Consider the following 13,956-nt stretch of genomic DNA (forward strand, 5'->3'; position numbering starts at 1 on the left):
TACATGGATCTTGAATTAAGAATTGAAGTGCCAAAAGTTGATAGTTTTACATTAAAAACCAAATAACGCTTGACTGTGTAAGAACGTAAATAATTGCAACCATAGAGGCTCTGGAAAAAGACACTAAGTGAACCTTCACTTTCAACTCTCAATAAACAATTAGAGAGACGGTGACAGTTGTCTCCTGCTGTGTGAATGACGGGTACCAACACAGCTGTGATGAAGGTGACTCTAGGTGATGAAGGTGGCTCTAGGTGATCATCTCGGGGGGGACGTTAAAGGCCCCCCCCCCTCCCCGTAGGCTCATTGTTCCGTCTCAGTAGGCTCCTTCTCATTGTGACACCGTGGCAGTGGTTTCGGACATCTGCTGCTCTCGTGGCTGCGATGTTCCACCCTTCTTGCATCAGCCTCCTGACGCCGGGCGGCTTCAAGATGTTTTCAGGCCCACGCCGCTGACGTCTTGCTGGGGGAGCGGCCATCTGTTTAGGTTTTCTTTCGGGGACGGGCTCCTGGCTCCCGCCTTCACTCGGCTTCTGCTGCTGTGGGAGGGAAATGATGCGTGCTGGTTCTGGGAGCCCAACTGGTGTCCATCAGTTTGTCCTTTACCGCCACTCTTCCTCGTCCTGGTCACACCTCGGCGAGGCCGGGGGTGTGGGGGGGGCGGGGCGGAGGGGACTTCAGGGGAGCTGCAGCCCAAAGCGAGGTGCACCCTTCCCTGGTGCACATCCACTAGGAGGAAGCCGTTAGCTCACAACGACAGCGCTGCTAACAGCGCTAACCATTCAAACATTAGCCAAAGTGCTAACAGCGCTAGCAGGCTAATTCACATTATCTCTGTGAGGCTACCTGCTGCATTGAAGTGCCGTTTGCTGATTTTTTGGGGATACGCACCCCACCTTGGGTACATCTACGTCACCTATAGTTGTTGCTTTCATCTTCTTGAAGCTTTGTTGCCTGAAGCCAAGAAACTACAAAAACACGCTGCGGCTACCATGAGGCACCATCATTCCCATCTTGTTGCCAACGTGTCATTTTCCTGGCGTGCAAATGTAAAATAGCTTTTAGCAAGTTCTGGTACGGCAAGGAAACTGTGCAAATAAAAATAACCACAAAGATCTACAGTTTTTGAAAACACGCGCTATTGCGTGATATATATATATATATGTGTCTATATAATTTGCTGTACTGATCGTACAACATTACAACATACAACATAGTTAGCATGCTAACACACTATGCAGATTTTTCATTTTCTGGCCCCTAAAAGTTGTCTTTTCACTTTGTATCCCTCGCATGCTGTTCTCTGGTGAGCAATAATCACCAAAGCATTTCAGTTTGTCATCGCTTCATAATCAGAATAATTCCTTTGTTTGCTTCTCTGTGACATTAAAATTAAACTGACAGTGAAATATCTCATTTAATGCATAGAAATATTCTGTTGGGATTTAATAGAGGGAGAGAAAGTGTTTGAGGGTTTTTATCTCTCTCTCAACTTATACAGTTTAATAACCACAATCAGTCACAGAGCGATTATTGCAACCGTTATGTTGTAAAGGGGACTGTGGACCTTTCATTTCCATTTTATCAGTCAGGTGATTTGGTTTGCCCTCAACCTCTGGTTAATCTGGCCAGTCACGTGACAGAGAAAGTAGTTCCCAAGTCAATCGAGCCGTCAATGGAACAAAGTCAGGACTTCCTCTCGGGCCCTTTGCGTTGTGCCAATGTGCTGATTTTGACACTGAGCCATTAAAGGGGTGACTCCGGCCATATATCAGGGTAATTGTGGCATTAGGCAGCAAATTGGAGCTAAAATAACCAGATGCGGGGGGCAGAAAGCCGCGTCGCACTCCAGCGACGGCGAACCCGTCAAGTTCAAGGAGAGTTCAAGCGTAGAGGGAGAAGATGGTGTAACCCCGGCAGGCCCGAGCACGCCGCCTCCTCCAGAAATTATCTTCACAAAAATACGATTTCCGAAGGGTGTAATTGTCTTCACGCTTATGGTCATTCACGCCTCATTTCATTTTTCCATAAGTCTATATTTTTGCTAAGCCTATTACCGGGGTATGTTGCACCTAAGGCTGCGAGACCTTTCTCCTCACGCGCCTTCCTCTGGAAAAACTCCCGTCAATATGGATTGGGAGAGATGGCGGTCGTGTGAACTTTTACGAGGGCGATAAAGAGCCGCAGCAGTGCCATTTCCCCCCCCCCCCCCCCCCCCCCATGGAGAGAGGGACATGGCGCCCGACGCCGGCCATTAGGGGACTTTTCACCTCTGACATCAATCTTTTCTCTGGTGTGTACTTGTGTTTTTTCACGCGTGGCCTCTGTCAGGACGTCGTTGCAACATGTTTCACAGACTGACCCACCCCCACCCCCCCCTCCCCCGGAAAGCACTTTCTACCACTCAGAGCACGACGTGACACCTCCTCACATGTGGTCACCTCCTCACATGTGGTCATTTCTGCAGCCAGTAGAAACTGTACCTTCACTATTTATCACATTTCTGAGGATTGATTTTCATTTTGTGAACTTCTCGCCATCAGCCACGTTAACAAAAGGCCTCCACGGGAAGATTACAACTTTTTCCATGGGGGGGGTTGAGGAGAGGGGGGCAGGGGTCGGTGGCTTTAGGCAATGGCTAATACACAATCAACCTTCTCCCCATCTCCTCACGCCGCCGTGGCCTTCAGCCCCCCCCCCCGCTAATTAAAGTGATACAACATCTCACAGACCAGTGCACACATCTAATGGGCTGGGTGAGGCCCTCCTGCCTCATATACTCTCACTCCATACGCCCCCCCCCCCCCCACACACACGGCGACACAGATCATGAACTCGGCCGATCAAAGCCTCTCGATGTGACCCCATGTAATGCGTGTCCGACCTCAACGGACCTCCGGAAGGTTTTAAGGAGCCAATAAAGAAACAGCACTTTTCAGAGGATTGTTAGAGATGAATTCATTGGCTTTACAAATGTACTTTAGTTTTCTTTGAATTTTCTTTTCTCTGACAATATCAAGTAAGAAATGACGTGCAGTCTGTAGAAGGAGAAAACCAACACGAATCAAAGCATTACACTGCCTTTGTGTATGAGTGACCAGCTTTAAAATGCTGTGTGATTATATAGAACAAAGAGAAGTAACGAGGCCGGTCTCAGAGAAAGGAAGGCAGGATGGGCAGGAAGACGACGCAAACACAAAGCAAAGTCTTAAAGAAAGGCTTCTTAAACAAAGAAAAAACACACAATGGCCAAGACAGACAGAAAATCTAAATATCAACACAAAGGGGGAGAAAGAGAAGATAAACAGATACAACGATGGACTTCTGAGACGCAGAGAAAACAAAGAAGAGGCGAAGCAAACACTCATCAAGCAGCCTGTGTTTGGTCATTTGGAAACTTGCTCTCCTTCTTGGATGGTGTTCCCTTGATCCCAGTGTGTGCGTCTGTGTGTGTGTGTGTGTGTGAGTGTGTGTGTGTGTGTGTGAGTGTGTGTGTGTGCGTACGTTGGCCGCCGCTGCTCAAGTCTCGCCTGCCAACATCAGAAATGAAGTGGTCAGCGGACAGCTTGGCTTGTCACAGGAAGCGGGAGGCGGCCATGCCACATGTAGCTCAGAGGACAGGCCAAGGAGGGGCGGGGTGGGGGGGGGGGGCTTCTGGGATGGAATGGGGCAGAAAGCAACGCATCTTCAGACTCCCCCTGCACCCTCCTAACCTGATCTCATCACGCCACATCTGTTGATGTGAACCCGTGAGGCGAGGAAGGTGTCTCATCCATATTTGATGAGTGTTACAGGTTTTCTATGTACGGCTTAAATTTTACATCATTTTGAACTATGACACCCCCCCCCCTCTACATTAATAATGTGATAACAATGAGCTTATGCTTTTTCACTTTGTTCACTTGGACTTTACTTGTCAGATCTGGTCTAAATCTACATCTAATGTCTACACATGAACCTAAAGCTACATGTAAAGCTTTGTATATGAAGCTTAATCTAGATTTAAAGCCAAACCTAAATCTAAAGGGATACAAATCTATTTCTAAAGCTAAAGCTCGGCCTAAAGTCTAAAATACAGAAGATAGGTTTAGTTAGTTAGCAGATCATTTTTTTGTCCAATTTGTGCTTTTTTAATCCATCCACAGATTGATATATATTTGGTTACCACGGTAACACGTACGCAGGTGGTTGCTGCATCAAGGGTCCGGGGGGGGGAGGGGGGGGGGGGATGGGTGTACTTCACACAGTGGAACATCAGCGGCCAGATTTTTGAGAGCTGGTGGAGACCAAACCAGGAGCAAAAAGTCACGTTTTTAATGTTATGCGCAGGTTGATCGGTTATTAGGCAACAACAACAAAATGTCACGTACCTATCGTATCAATTAATGCTGGATTAGAGTCTCTTATATATGTGTCATCTTAACTATATTCAATATATTTTGTGGGATAAACCCCTTTAATCTCTTTAAATGCAACAGTACCTCTCTACCTGATGCACTTTGGTTATTTTACGACTCTTTCTGTAGACGATGTTCTTTGTTCGTCCTGCATCACGACCACAACTCAGGGTCCATTGGAACAAAGTGACAAACAAGACGACGTGAAACTACTTCTCTGGGGGGGGGGGGGGGGGGTGTAATTAGGTGTTTTCTGTGTTCAGAGCTGTCCGTATACGTTCAGACTCTCAGGACTCCGGTAATTGGAGACAAAGAAAGAAGAGCGAGCGACGGTTTTAACGACCCCACGTCAGCAGGGCTCCATCAGCCGTGAAACCAAAGGGCCCCGGTGATTTATCCAGCAGAGGGGGGGGGGGCAGCGAGGAATTACCCGGAAAGGTCATCCTCAATTTCTGTCCAGAAATGATCTTTTCTCACTATGTAATAAACATTTATCTGATCCCTTTATTGGCTTTATTAGATCTGACAGTTTAGTTAAGCCGTTTCCAGCCGCGGGTCGTGACAGTTAACGTTGCTCAAATACTTCTATCGCCCAAGTTTGGATCCACCGGACTGAGGGGGGGCAGAGTGGGGGGGGGGGGCAAGGAGAGTAGGTCTGGGTTCTGGTGTTATTGCCACTGTGAAAGACAAGTCTCTGCAGACCTGCTGGTGCACATTTAGATATCAGGACGAGGGGGAGAACAACCTTTTTTAATAAAAATGTCTACACCTGATGACAAAAAGACCACAGAATTCTAATTCAACATCAAATCAATACAGTTCTGTAACAATAATAATAATAATCCTCTGGTACAGTTTATGACCCCTTATCCTTTTCTAAAATCAAGCTTTTTTGATCCAAATGCACTTAAAACATTTCTAATTTTCTGTAGAATAACATCATTTTATTGTTATTTATATATATTTATGCATTTGACATATTCAAAGACCAGCTACACACTGTGATTGAACCTCTTCACGTCTTCCCTGTGTTCATGTGGCGCTCGGCTCTCCTCTCGCACGCGGCCCCACATCAGTATGCGGCGATAATGGCGGCGGTTTGCAGAAGCAGTTGGGGGGGTCGTAAACAACGTCTGTCGCTCTGTTTAATAGACCCTGGGGGTACGGAGGGGAGGGGGGGGGGGCATCGTCACGGCTTTGTACTCGCTTCTCACATCCGACCGCACCGAAAGGACTGTTTCACCTTTTCCCGTTTCATCTCGTCTCTGAAGTCAATTCCCAAACGTCTGTTTGAATGTTTCCACGTGTGTCCCCCCCCCCCCCCCCCCCCCTAGCAAAGAAGCCGAATAATGGCCGGCGCCCCCCCCCTGTTTAAAGAATAAATAAAGGGCTTGTTATTAGTGAGATTTACGAGGCCTCCACATGGCGAACCAGCAGCCTCCCGATTAGTCATCGGCATCCCAAGGTTAATTAGGTTGATCATGTCTTTAAATAGCACGCTCATCATTGCCCCCTCCCCCACCCCACCCCACCCCAGCGCCCCTCCCCTTAGGTTCCTCCTGCTGGATGCTCATCGGCTGGGCTCCCATTCAGGAGCTGTCAGCTCTTTCTCTCTTTTTTTTCCTCCCCCTGGCTCCCGATGCGGAGCAGGCGCGCTAACTTAGCGCGAAAGTGAAGTTGTCACTCAGCGACGCAGAGGAGGCGGCGGCGGGCCGCGAGGAGCCAACGGTCTGCCCGCGCTCGCCTCCCGTCCAGACCATCTGTGGCCCCAGCTGGAGCGCCGGCGATGGTCTGGCACTTGTACCGCGCCATATTTACAGATCTAAACACAAATGGCTACTGCCTGATTGTTTCACGATTCATTAGTCAGACAAGCTCGGCTCGGGCGCCAGCACAGCTGTTCCAGAGTAAACCTTTGTCACTTAATAGGGCTGCTTACGGCCCCCCCATCAAACGTATTGATCTGTGGCCTCGCTCCTTATTCTCCAGGTGAGGCCGGGGGGGGGCAGAATTGATTGATTTTAAGCAGGTTCATTTCACATGGTGGTTGTTACGTCTCCGCGAGGAACACGATTTGACCCCAAAATGAACACATGATCGCATGAAAAAAAACAGGGATGAACATAATTCATGTTTAACTGCTGCCTTTGAACTTGAGGATTAACGGGTTGGAGGTGAGAAGCGGACGAGGTCGGCCAGTATTTGCCTTTTTTTATCCGTAGAGAAAGGAGTGTTTACCGAGGGAATAAATCCAGTGATTTTCCCATAGACGTCTACACAGAAACCACCTGGATCTTTCTTCCAGACCCGCAGGTTGGTAACTGAATCAGGTGTGACACCATCGAGAAGAGGCGATCTGATTGGTCCGTAGCAAATATCTGCTACAGAATCTTTTATTGGGGAATTTGAACCAGCTCCTGATGTAACCCCTCAAACGTAAGGAGGCATTCCTTAGAAGTGATGGGGGGGGGTCAATCCTCAGATCAAGCGCTCCACGCTGGCTGTATTGATTTCACATTAAGAGCGTCAAAGTAATTCACCGATCTGGACCTCGAAGACGAGCCCGGTTATCGGCCTTCTGCCACGTCCCATCCGGCTCGCTGCCGATCTACGAGGCCGAAAGCGCCGCCGCCATCGATCCGCCGCCGCGGGGTTCAGGTGGGCGGAGTCACGCAAAGAGGGAAACCCCGATGGAGCCATGCAGGTCGGGTCAGAGCCTCTCTCCATCTCGCTGTCCCTCTCTGTCTCTCTGTCCCTCTGTCTCTCTCTGTCTCACTGTCCCTCTCTGTCTCTCTGTCTCTCTCTGTCTCACTGTCCCTCTCTGTCTCTCTGTCTCTGTCTCTCTGTCTCTCTGTCCCTCTGTCTCTCTCTGTCTCACTGTCCCTCTCTGTCTCTCTGTCTCTGTCTCACTGTCCCTCTGTCTCTGTCTCTCTGTCTCACTGTCCCTCTGTCTCTCTGTCTCTGTCTCTCTGTCTCTCTGTCCCTCTGTCTCTCACTGTCCCTCTCTGTCTCTCTGTCTCTGTCTCACTGTCCCTCTGTCTCTGTCTCTCTGTCTCACTGTCCCTCTGTCTCTCTGTCTCTGTCTCACTGTCCCTCTCTGTCTCTCTGTCTCTCTCCACTGACGCGTCCACGGTAGAATAAGCTTTGCACGTCTCAGAACTTTAAGTAGCTGATTTAATTAACACACGATTAGCTAATTAGCGCGTGTTGATTAATGCCCTGGATTCATTCTCCAGGGACCACGTTGGACATTAAAGAGGCAAACAGTGTATTTATTCATTATTAATTTTGCCCAAAGGCTCCGCTGGGATTTGAGCATCTGTGCTGAGTTAAATGATTTTACAAATCAAACTTTAGTGTTGAGATGTTCTTCAGGTCGTACTTTTCTTGTAGTTTAATGTCTTTTTTAGCAGAAGTACTTTGATTAATGACCTATCAAAAACAATACCAAACAATCCAATATATTCTAGTAATTAAAAGTGTGAAATATCTACAGTACACCTTAAACAAGCGAAAAGTACAAAGCATATTTAATTTTTTGCATTATAAAAAGTATCCAAATAATTTACGATTTTATTCATTATATTGTAATAGAACCGTTATTCTCTATGAATCAACAAGTCAAATCAAAATGTTGCCACTGGTTGAAGAGGAAATATTTATTTAAGCAAATTTTCATATTTTATTCATTAAAATACACAGTAAAATATGACTAACTTTTTCAATGCATCTGTCAGTACGTGTGTAGAAGAAAATGTGTTTATGCAAATGTGGGTTTGCCTTTGTGCCGCTGTGTGTTTGTGCGTGCATCCCTATGTGTGTGTTTCTGTGTTGCTTTTCTGCACACGCACACACACACACACACACACACACACACACACACACACACACACACACACACACACACACACACACACACAGCGCAGCCTGCATCCATCATGGCGCTGACAGCACACACTGTTCAGAGTGAGATCTTCAGTATGGCTGCTTAGCAAATAATTGATGGGGGCGCTTCCCTGGTTTTTTGTGGGGGGGGGGGGGGGGGGGCGGTTGGACGCCGTCCCGCCGACAAGCGGCTTTTTAAAGTGACGCGTGAATCACTCTTTCATGACCCATGAAGCCATCTGGAATAACTAAGCAGCTCTTTATTTCAGAGTTTCAGAGACTCGCTGTTTTTTATTTTAAGCAGACGACTCCTCTGCTCCCATAGACGTCTATGAGGAAATGACTCTACTTCTGTGTAGTGACCAGCAGGGGGCGACTCCTCTGCTCCCATAGACGTCTATGAGGAAATGACTCTACTTCTGTGTAGTGACCAGCAGGGGGCGACTCTTCTGCTCCCATAGACGTCTATGAGGAAATGACTCTACTTCTGTGTAGGGACCAGCAGGGGGCGACTCCTCTGCTCCCATAGACGTCTATGAGGAAATGACTCTACTTCTGTGTAGTGACCAGCAGGGGGCGACTCCTCTGCCCCCATAGATGTCTATGAGGAAATGACTCTACTTCTGTGTAGTGACCAGCAGGGGGCGACTCCTCTGCTCCCATAGACGTCTATGAGGAAATGACTACTTCTGTGTAGTGACCAGCAGGGGGCGACTCCTCTGCTCCCATAGATGTCTATGAGGAAATGACTCTACTTCTGTGTAGGGACCAGCAGGGGGCGACTCCTCTGCTCCCATAGACGTCTATGAGGAAATGACTCTACTTCTGTGTAGTGACCAGCAGGGGGCGACTCCTCTGCCCCCATAGACGTCTATGAGGAAATGACTCTACTTCTGTGTAGTGACCAGCAGGGGGCGACTCCTCTGGTCCCATAGACGTCTATGAGGAAATGACTCTACTTCTGTGTAGTGACCAGCAGGGGGCGACTCCTCTGCTCCCATAGACGTCTATGAGGAAATGACTCTACTTCTGTGTAGTGACCAGCAGGGGGCGACTCCTCTGCTCCCATAGACGTCTATGAGGAAATGACTCTACTTCTGTGTAGTGACCAGCAGGGGGCGACTCCTCTGCTCCCATAGACGTCTATGAGGAAATGACTCTACTTCTCTCGATTTATTCCCTCAGTAAACATTATAAACATGAGATTTTGGTCTCAATCTTCCTAAATACAGCATGATGTTCATTTATTAAATAATGGTCCATTTAGAGGCTTTGGAAACAAAACCAACAGCTCCAAACTGGTCTTGTAAATCCCAAAAGGCTTCTTTGTGCAGCGTTCCAAGGAAAAAAGTCCTCTTGGCCCGACATCTGTACGGGGCAGAACGCGGAGAAACGGCGACGTGTGAAGCCCGTCCACTTCCTGTTATTGTCCAGCGCGTTTTGAATGGCGTCTGGAGCCCACTGCACCTTCTCAGCAGATGGAGCGCAAATATGGCCTCTGGTTTATCTGGCCACCGATTAACTGTGAGAAAACAACACTCCACCAAATGTGTGCGTGTGGTGGTGGGCGGCGGCGGCGGTAGGGAATGGACGCTAATATATTCATGAAAATGTATTCATAAAAAATGATAATTGTGATCAACTCCCCCCCCCCTCTCTCCGTGGGGATGAGTCAATAGAAATAAAAAATAAAGCAGGAGAAAGTGACAGGCGCCTGGTATGTGGACGGCTCTTGCAGTAACAGATGGGGGGGCAGAGGGACGGAGCGAGCTCGCCCTCCTGATTGATCACACCCGTGTGGGTGAGTGTTAAAATGTTACACAACAAGCTCCTCTTATTTATTTCATACTTCCTTCCTCGGGTGGAACGAGACGAGACGTTTGGTCGGATCTATTCTGAACAATGCGGAGGTCACGGCGTTAGATATCTTCAAAGCTTCCGACTCCACAAAGTTTCTCTCCTTTTCTCCGCCGTGCGAGCTGGACGCCACTCGGACCAGATGAATGCAGATGAATGGAGATGAATGTCAGCCATTATCGCGGGCGGCCATTTGTGCTGGTATTTGACTCGCTAATGATCGTCTTCCAGGCACACACACACACACACACTCACACAGACTCTAACTTGGAGCTAGTTTGTCTCTCTAGCTTTGCCTTTTAAAGCACTCAGTCAACATGTGTGTGAGTGTGTGTGTGTGTGTGTCTGTGTGTGTGTGTGTGTGTGTGTGTGTGTGGCAGCAGGTTTCTCAGTGCTGGAGGTATGACATCAGTCCTTGGTGCGGCCTCCTGGCCTTGTGCCCCCCCCCCCCCCCCACCTGGAGCCGGCACCTGCTTCTGTCACTGGACGTGGGGGGAGGGGGGGGGTCTTTTGGAATACATCATCCCGGGACGGGTAAAAAGCACCCCCCCCCCCCAGGTCCACAAAGGAGTCTCCACCTACAGCAGCTTTTACTTTTTTTTTACGACCTGCTTGGCTTCCAGTTCAGGGAGGAGAGGTCGCTGAGCGAAGTGAAGGTCCCTCCTGACCCTCCCCACAAAGACCAGAGCCAGATGTTAGCAGCTGTTTGGGTGGACACCATGAATGCAGCAAACAAAGGAGGCAGCTGATTGTAACGAAGCGATGAGCAGCGCTGTGACCCTGAAGGAGGCTGTAACACTGCGCTCAGTAGTGGACCAGGCTGCCATGTGGGCTCACCAAACACTGGGGGGGGGGGCTTTGGCAGGGCCGCCGGAGCCCTTCAGTAAGGTCAGCTCGCTCGCCCCACTCCAAAATGTCCCTGGGAGGAGGGGAGAGAGAGAGGGGGAGAGAAAGGGGGGGTACATGGTACCTCGTGATGCCTCGCCAAGAGCTGCAGAGTGTTGAGCATCGGGCGAGAAGCAGGAGAGATACACGGCCAGGACCCCGAGGGGGGGGGGGGGGGTTGTTGAGTCCACTGAAAGTCTGTGTGTCTCACTGAAAGTGGCTTTTCTGGATGAATGTTTTTGCATCAGAGTCACTGCCAATATTTGGGGGAAAATATCCTCAAAACAACGGATTTAAATTCTGCCGTTTACGTCGTTGCATTTAAAGACGCACATTTTTAATCAATAAATGAGGCTCTAATGTCCCTGAAAAGGTGTGTTGTGAGTGGGACGATGTGCTTTTCTTTGAGAAGGAGCATTGGATGATCTCATCTCGTAGGGTCCTTTGACTCCTCAGTAAACATGGCTTCGTGGTCTCAGTCTCTAGGTTCCACTCTTCCTCAGTACAGCACCGATGGTCCAGGGGAAGCTTTAGGGCGGGCCTCGCTGTGATTGACAGGTCTCTTTGTGCAACTTTAACCTACAAACGTCTCGTCAAGCGATGGTTTCACTAAGCTCCGCCCTCTCCGGAGTTTAAGTTTGTGGTTTTTTTCTGCTAACGTCATGGACCTCGTTCTGAGGACTTTGTCACTTCTACTTAAACTTTTAGGCTTTTGCTGGAATTGATTGACGCTTTGAGTTTTTTTAGGGAGGTCAGACTTAAACACACTGAGAGCCCCTCAGCATTGAGATACATGAACAAATATGAATATTTAATATCTAAGAGTTGGTATTAATTATTCATCGAACCGGCACTTTGCAAATGGATTGCATTAATTATGTTGATGGAATTAGACCAGATTTGGGGGTTAATATAATAATGTTTGCATTATATTTGCAGTAATGGATTCAGAGCCATCTTCTATTAATTGGATTGATGACAGTTCAAAGCCGCCGGGGTCATTTGCGCATCATCAAGGCTTTGCATCAGTCAAGCTGAAGTGTGTGCACGACTTTGAGGAGAGGAGATCCTTCTCCTGTGGAACCAAAACCCGACGGTGTGAACAAAAGGATGACACATTGTGAGTCAGACGCACACAGCGTGAGGCGCCGCGCAAACTCCCCTTCATTCGTCCTTTCTTAATGCCATACATCAGGTTAATACCTTGTTTTATTACACAGTAAAACCTATTTAGGTTTTTTTTTTTTTACTTTAATGTGTTTCAGAGAAACTGTGTAATTAGCTTTTGATGGCAGTAAAGACACATTTGAGACCTAAAACCAACAAAAGTGCCATAAAGTCAAGTATGTCGGCAAATAAGAGTGAACTTGTTGGTTTTGGCTCCACAAAGAGGAGCGAACACCGTCCTGGGTCCTAACTCCCTGGTCCTGGTCTACCTGGGGGGGTGTGAGGACTTCCTGCTGGTGACCTAGAAGCTGAAGGTCCCATTAGAAACCTGAGCGGGATTGAACGATAGAGGCTTTACTCTCTCATGGACGGGATGAAATATGCCGCTACACGACCCGACCATGTGACCACGGCGTCCCACTTTGAGTCTGACGGATGGCCTGTGAGGTGTCCACTATCAGAGACATCGGGGGGGTGATGTAAGAACGTAGCAACATCCTGCAAGCTGTTCCACGCTGTGAGCTCCTGACCTGCAGGCCGGACCACATCAATTACCCAATTAGACCTCCAAGGTCACTGGGGTTTGACCTCTGACCTCTCAGGCCTGTGCAATGTGACAGGCAAGCAGAGGCGGATGGATGCTTTACTTTGTCTTCACGTTGGCCGATTTGTTTTGGCACTTTAGTGTTGGTTTGTGTAGTTAGTGGTTTAGTTGTGGTTCTTTTCTTATTTAAACATTCCTCACATTTAACATTTGAACTTTGAAAACTATTTTAAACTACATATTATTTCAACATTTGTGTTATTTTCTGGTCTTGGTTTTCTTGTCCTCTTGTAATAACAATGAAAGAAGAAGGTAATGAAAATGTTAGTTTGCTGAAGTAAACGAGATGATTTATAATCTCTAAAAGCCTTTTGAAATGAACAATTGTTTGTTAAACCTCCACCACAGATCTGCTGAATAAATGAACTATAAACTGTCAATCAAGCTCCCATATGTGCTGCCAAATTGGGCAAATTTGAAAATGTTGAATATCGAAAGAACCCACCAGCAATCACCCCCCCCCCCCCCCCCCCCTTAGTCAAACACAGAGTTTCTGTGGTCCTTGCAGCGGCGCCAACACACTTCTTCTACTTTAAAATCTTATTACATTTGCCGAGGCCTGCGTATAAATTTACCCCACGTCTCATCACGCGCCCCCCCCCCCCCCATCTCCTCTGACTGATATTGGCTCATCATACTTAATCTAGGGTGAAATTTCCTAGTCTGTGCTAAATGACTTGCAGCCTTCGCGGAGAGGAGATATTTATTTTTCTCAGGGATAATGACCTGTCCCCCGGACCCACCCACTGATGGTTATTTACTAGGGCCCAGATGCTCGCCCTCAAAATGAGTGGTAATGTCAGCGGGCGCCATCCTTCATGGGGCCGCCCCTGATTGAATCCGAGTGATCCCATTGACATTGACTCTGTGACTTTTAAGGCCATTACCTTCCACCGCCCACCATGATCACCTCATCATCGCCTCCGAGCTGACAGCTGATTAGCAACAAATTACTGACAGGAGAAGGCTCTGACACGCCGCTGCAAGAGGGTGGAGGGAGTGTGTGTGTGTGTGTGTGGGGGGGGGGGGTTGGGGGGATCAGTGGCCTCCTCCTACTCCTCTTCCTCACACACCCAGCATGCACTCAAAGTAATAGCCCTGTCTATGACGCAGCGGTGCCCTCGCCACTGAGCTCATGCTAATGTAATAAGGGTGGACAGG

The sequence above is a fragment of the Pungitius pungitius genome, chromosome 5 (assembly GCF_949316345.1).
Source record: "Pungitius pungitius chromosome 5, fPunPun2.1, whole genome shotgun sequence".
Classification (NCBI taxonomy): Eukaryota; Metazoa; Chordata; class Actinopteri; order Perciformes; family Gasterosteidae; genus Pungitius; species Pungitius pungitius.